This window comes from Eschrichtius robustus, chromosome 6 (genome assembly GCF_028021215.1).
Source record: "Eschrichtius robustus isolate mEscRob2 chromosome 6, mEscRob2.pri, whole genome shotgun sequence".
In the NCBI taxonomy this organism is placed as follows: Eukaryota; Metazoa; Chordata; class Mammalia; order Artiodactyla; family Eschrichtiidae; genus Eschrichtius; species Eschrichtius robustus.
This window is the reverse complement of record NC_090829.1, coordinates 13073258-13079572: the sequence shown is the minus strand read 5'-3', so window position 1 is coordinate 13079572 and position 6315 is coordinate 13073258. Positions and strand designations below refer to the sequence as shown.

Sequence of the window (6315 nt, the reverse complement as noted above, 5' to 3'; positions counted from 1 at the left end):
GCAACAGAAGATTTTTGAGGGAGGGAGTACGTTATCACTGACATTGTTAGAATGGCCTACATGTGGTGATGGATAAAAGCAAACTGACATTGTTTGCAATCTTTTATTGCTTGTACCTTGAGCACCTGCTCTCACTGGGGTCGGTTTGCCACTGGAGAGAGACGCCACTTTTCAATCATAATTCTGGAAAAATCTAGAGGTGTGACAGCACCTAATGCTAGACCAAGATGTGGAGTGTCTGGGGGCAGTGAGATAGAAGGGGAAGGGAGAAGGCAGAATGTACTCACTCATTGCAGGAGAAAATGGGGATCAGTCTCACATTTGGGCTAGAATCTGGTAATATCTATGAAAATTAAACATAAACATGCCTTTCAATCTAATCCTACTCCTGGGAAAGAGGCTGAAGGTACCTCAAAATATCGTTATATCTGAACCGTGGAATTCCACAAGGCCACTAACAAGAATAAGTTAGAGCTGTATTGGCTGACTCAGAAGTATTTCAACAATGTTTTATTAATGGAAAAAAGCAAATGTTTACCAACTACAAGCCCTTCTACGTGTGATATGAAATTTTCCATGAGGGTAAGAACCCAGGGGAAGGCCCGGAAGGGCTCCTACCCACCTGGCTTATTCCGACAAGAGAGGGGAGGGGTCAAAGCAAGAAAAAATAAGCCGTAGATAAGAGAGAATAACTAAAGAGTCCCACAATAAAAACAGCATGCAAAATAGTCCATTTATATAAAATTACATGTATTTGTTCACTGTCCCCGAGAACTATGAAAAAAAGGCCAAATTACCCAGGGCTGCCGATCAGAACTTTCTATGATGATGGAAACGTGTTCTATTCATGCTGTGCTATCCAAACCAGTAGCCAGGAGACGCATGTGGCTACTGAGCGCATGAAATGTGGTTAGTGTGACCGAGGAACCAAATCTTTAATTTATTTAATTTTAATTAAACTTAAGTAGCTAGTACAGCTATAGACAATGGTTTACTATAAGCAGTACTGTTGCTTTATTTTCTTTTTTCTACTCTTTATAGTGTTTGAATGGTTCTATGATGAGCAGTTATTATGTAATCAGTAAAATAAATAAATAAATAAAATTTAAAACCTGTAGAGAAGCAGTATGTGTGGTGATTAAGAGCTCAGATTTAGATCCAGACAGCCTGGTTCAAATCCTAGCCTTGCTACTTCATTGCTTATAATTTGGAGCAAATGCCAAATAAATAAATAATTTTTTTTTTTTTTTAAAAAAAGACTTCCCTGGTGGTCCAGTTGTTAAGACTCCACACTCCCAATGCGGGGGGTCTGGCTTTGATCCCTGGTCGGGGAACTAGATTCCACATGCTGCAACAAAGATCCCGCATGCCGCAACTAAGACCCGGCGCAGCCAAATAAATACATACATACATATATACATAAATATTTTAAAAAATAATAATTTGGGGCAAATTACTTAGCCTCAAGTTGCTTTATTTACTATGCCTCAGTCTCCTCACCAGTAAAAGGGGCATAATCATAGTACCCGTGTCATGGGGTTACTGTGAGGATGAAGTGAGTCTATACATGAGAAACTCTTAGACCAGTTTCTGGCACATGGTGTTTGATAAGTATTTGCAAATACAAATATTACCAAGGGTTTAGTTACAAGTGATAGGAGACTCTGGCTAAAGAATATACTCATTGGATACCTGTGGGCTCGCAGAAATGTTGAGATGTCTGGAGGACCAGGTTTCAAGCCCAGAGGGCAGACCCCCAAGTGATGCCTCACTGCTGTTCCGATGCCAACATATGTTTTCGGGGGCCATTGCTTCCCTTCGGTTCCCGAGTGCAAGTGCTGTCGGGTGTATCAGGTTGGCACAGCCTAGATCACCAGTCCGGGCCGGAGCCCTGGCTGGAGGGAGTCTGGGCAAGCGAGTACTCTACCTGCTAACTCAGCCTCTGTTGGGGGAGGGGGAGGCTCTACGATGGGAGGGCTCCCCTCAGATTCAAAACACTTCATGTGCTGGGAAGACCAAAATAAAGATAAAAAAATACTACAAATGTTATTTAAATTAGGGAAAGGCTGGGGAGAAGGGGGAACGAAAGAAAAAAAGGTTTTTCCTCAATGTTCTGATAGTTTTATTCAAAGAATTATTTTTCAAAAAACAGTTCATTAATAGAGAAACGTTGAAGGTTTAGAATGGGGGAGGAATAAATTAGGAGTTTGGGATTAACATATACGCACCACTATATATAAAATAGATAACTGACAAGGACCTACTGTATAGCACAGGGAACAGTACTCAATATTTTGTAATAACCTATAAGAGAAAAGAATCTGAAAAAGCATATATATATATATATATATATATATAACTGAATATATATATAACTGAATCACTTTGCTGTACATCTGAAACTAACACAACCTGTAAATCAACTATACTTCAATTTTAAAAAAAGGATAGGAAAATTTTAAAAAAATATTTCATGAATTTTTAAGCTAGAATTTGAGTCTTTTTTTTTCTTTTTTTTGAATTTTTGAATTTTATTTTATTTTTTATACAGCAGGTGCTTATTTGTTATCTATTTTATACATATTAGTGTATACATGTCAATCCCAATCTCCCAGTTCATCCCACCACCACCACCCCCATGCCCCCCCCACCCCCCGCCCACCCCGCATAGAATTTGAGTCTTGAAAGATGTTTTCTTGCTTGAGGCAGAAGATCCAAGCAAAACACTTGGACCCCCCCACTAGCTCAGCTACTTTGCTTTGCCCCGGGGTTAGAAATTTGGGTAACCTTGATAATCAGGTTAATCATTAAGATCTGTCCCAGCTCTTGGATTCTAAAAGTACTTCCTCCTTTCTCTCCTGGGGCCCTTATTCTTTTCAGAGGTGAGAAAAAGATATTCCAGTAGGTGAAAACTACTTCTCCCCATGTTCATGCTGTACCATCTATACAAAAAGCCTCCTTGATGGGAATTCTGAGAATTGTGGGTTTGAGGATACATAAAGCCCTGGGTGGTGAGTGCCCAAGGTCACTGGAACCAGGGGTTCTGCTGTCCACGATCATCTGATACCACTTCACTAGGAGCCACCACTTCTAGCTGTGTGACCTCTGGGCTCATCCCTTCACCTTGGTCCTGTCTCAGTTTCCTGGTCTATAGAATGAGGGCCATGATAATAGAATGTACTTCATGAGGTTGTTAGCAGATTGCATGACTATGTATGAAGTGCTTAGAGCAGTGCCTGGCATATATCATGCACTATAAAAGTGTTCTGGTGGGTAAATAAAATTTATTTTGGACCTGTTCCTTTCTCAAGATATTTAAAAATTTTTAGTTCCAATAAAAAAGACTGACCTTCAATAAAGGGGAAATGTTGAGTTTGGGTTTGGATATGACATATTTTAAATGCCTACAAGATAGCCTCTTGAGGATGTCTGCCTACACACATTGTAAGCTGAATCTGGAATTCTGTTGATATCTCTGAATCTCAAGTTTGGACATTTATGCAGCTAGAAGTAGAAGGCCTCTGAAGAATAGATAGGGTGAGAGTTGTTATGCATTAAGATGTGTAGATACTGGGACTTCCCTGGTGGTCCAGTGGTTAAGACTCTGTGCTTCCACTTCAGGGGGATGGCTTCGATCCCTGGCCAGGGAACTAAGGTGCCATGTGGCATGGCCAAAAAAAAAAGACTAGTAGATAAGGAGTTTATTATTAGTATTTGTGAAAAAACAAAGAAATGAGATTGCTCCTAGGCTGATCTCATTCTTTTTTGATTTATACTGGTGATTGTTATGGTCCGAAAATTTCCGTAGAAGAAGACCAATAAAAGTCTCATTTTCTGCCATCAGCTTCCAGGTAAAGTGATTATCTCTTCAGAAATTGCAGATCCCTTAAGCCATCCGTAAAAGGAAACAGCATCAATTCCACCAGTCCCCAAAGGACAAACTTTGAGCAGAAATACTGCCCACGGGGTCTGGTTTATTGAAAGGGAACGTCTCCTGCCTCCACGGCACCCACTTGCTGCTGAGCATCTGCTTCTCAACTTTTTGAGAATTCAGTGGAAGGGATGGGAAGGAAACAAAGAGATGGTTGACTATTTAGGAGCCAAGACCTCTCCATTACTTGAATTTATCTGAAAGCCAAGTGTTCTCTATGGCAGGGGATGAACAACACTTTGTCTCCAAAATTAAAGCAGGTTGGTGGTGGAGCTTTCCTTATTTTCTCTTCTTCCAGGCTCTTGCCAGAGAAACAGAAGCCCTTGTTCTAATTCATGTATTCTATTCCAGGTATGTAATAAAGGTTCATGAATGTGTCTGAGGCATTCAGTTTGCATTCCAAAGTGTTTTTCCAGAGGCGGTTGGAATCTTGCTCACAGCACCCTAATTTTTCCCATGGCTAGTGTCTTTAGGATTAGTTATTCTGGCTAAAGAAAGTGCACACAGGTTTCTTTCTTTTTCTTTTTTTCCCTGTCTTACTTTGGATCTTCCTTCTCTTAAGTAGTATCGTAAAATGGTAGTCTCGGTGAAAAAGTTGGTTAAATTGGTGACATTCGTGGATGTGGAATAAGCCTTTTTTTTTTCCCTTCTTCTTCTCGTTTCTTCCTTCTGCTGTTGCACCAATCATGTTTACTTTCCATGTAAGCAAGGGGAAAAAAAGTAGTGAAAAATGGAAAAGTAAGAGAGCATATTCTGCAGGACTGAAGGAAGGTATGGGCATAAAATATCTTGGAGACGAGAAAAATGATGAAATCCTCATGGAGGTGCCGGGGATTGAACCCGGGGCCTCATACATGCAAAGCATGGGCTCTACCACTGAGCTACACCCCCAAGTGACAGTTGCCTCTTTTTTTGGTATGTTAGGAAATATACCCATTTTCTGTATTCTTTGGTAAAGCTATTTCCTTTTGTCAGAAAATTTATTCAGTTAAATCCACTATTTCTACAATTTTTAAATTAGACTTTTTTTGGTGGATTGCTATGCTCAAGGATAGTAAATTCTAAACCCAAATTGTTACCATTCCTGCTCTTAGTTTCTTCTCAGCCGGGTCAGTCCTCTCCAAGACCTTCTCACCTGGGCCAAAAGACTATGACAGAGTAGATGGAAGCGCATAAAACAAAGAAACCAGCTCACTGGAAATTATCACCCGGAAACAGAAAACTGATTCCACATTAACAAAAATTAATCCATTCCTCAGAATCTTTGAAGATTATTCAAGAATGAATGAAAAGAAGAGAAAAAATCAGGGACTCTAAGAAATTTTTAAAAAAAATTTTCTGTTATTTTCTGAGCTGTGTCAGAGGAGCAGAGAGGCTTTCCAATGAATCCCTATCATTTCTCTTTGGTGTCTCTCCTCCTACCATCCCACACCACCAGGAACTGGATGCAAACATCATACGTGGAAGACATTCCAAACTTTTTGGGTGGATAAATATATTGGACAACGAGACAGCAACACTTTTGAAGACTGAAATGTTCTAAAAAATCGATTGAAAACAATCTCCGTTTTGAAAAATGAGTGTCAGGGAAGCTCACCCCTAAGGAGCTGAAATAGCTCAGTTGGGAGAGCGTTAGACTGAAGATCTAAAGGTCCCTGGTTCAATCCCGGGTTTCAGCATGTTAAGTGTTTTAGTCAGCATCCATGAGGAGGAGCAATTCTGGTAACCCCTACCAGAAAGGTCTACCTTTGCATCCTTGAAACTTCAATCTTTTTTTTGTTTTGTTTTTTTGGCCATGCCACATGGCAGTGGAAGCTACCAGTGGAATCTTAACCACTGGACCACTAGGGAAGTCCTGAAACTCCCATCTTTGAATTTGGGTCTTGTGATTGATGTCCGATGAGCTTGGCACATGAACAAAGGAAATATCTGGCATTCATTGCTTCTCCCATGTGTGTGCAGTGATTGCAGTGCCCAATGAATTTTGATGTGCAAGATAAAAATGAATAGCAAAATTCATTCTTATAATTAAAAAACAAAAAAAAGACTGCCTTTACTGATGTCACCAGAATTCCCACAGCAATTATTATATGGATGAGTAGTAGGACAGGGTTCTTACTTCCCCTCACCATTGGCATTTTTTCCTCTCCTTACACGTGGTGGGGTGAAGAATTTGCATAATAGATCCTGCAAGTTATTCTAAACAAGGTCGCCCATTTTAGCAAAGGAAAGATGTGTTTGGCTTGGAGATGCTTGTGATAGGCTTGAATAATGGCATCCAAAAGATGTCTACACATTAATCCACAAAACTGTGAATATGTTACCTTATATGGCAGGTGTGATTAAGTTAAGGACATTGAGATGTGAAGATTATCCTGGATTAT

The 6315-nt window shown here is 40.0% G+C and overlaps 2 non-coding genes across 2 annotated transcripts; one reads left to right on the top strand and one right to left on the bottom strand.

Annotated features, from left to right (window-relative positions):
- Nucleotides 1–4750: 4750 nt before the first annotated feature.
- TRNAA-UGC (transfer RNA alanine (anticodon UGC)) lies at nucleotides 4751–4822 on the bottom strand. Its single transcript has one exon. It is a non-coding gene; the product is annotated as a tRNA-Ala (tRNA).
- A 715-nt stretch (nucleotides 4823–5537) lies between these two features.
- TRNAF-GAA (transfer RNA phenylalanine (anticodon GAA)) lies at nucleotides 5538–5610 on the top strand. Its single transcript has one exon. It is a non-coding gene; the product is annotated as a tRNA-Phe (tRNA).
- Nucleotides 5611–6315: the final 705 nt, after the last annotated feature.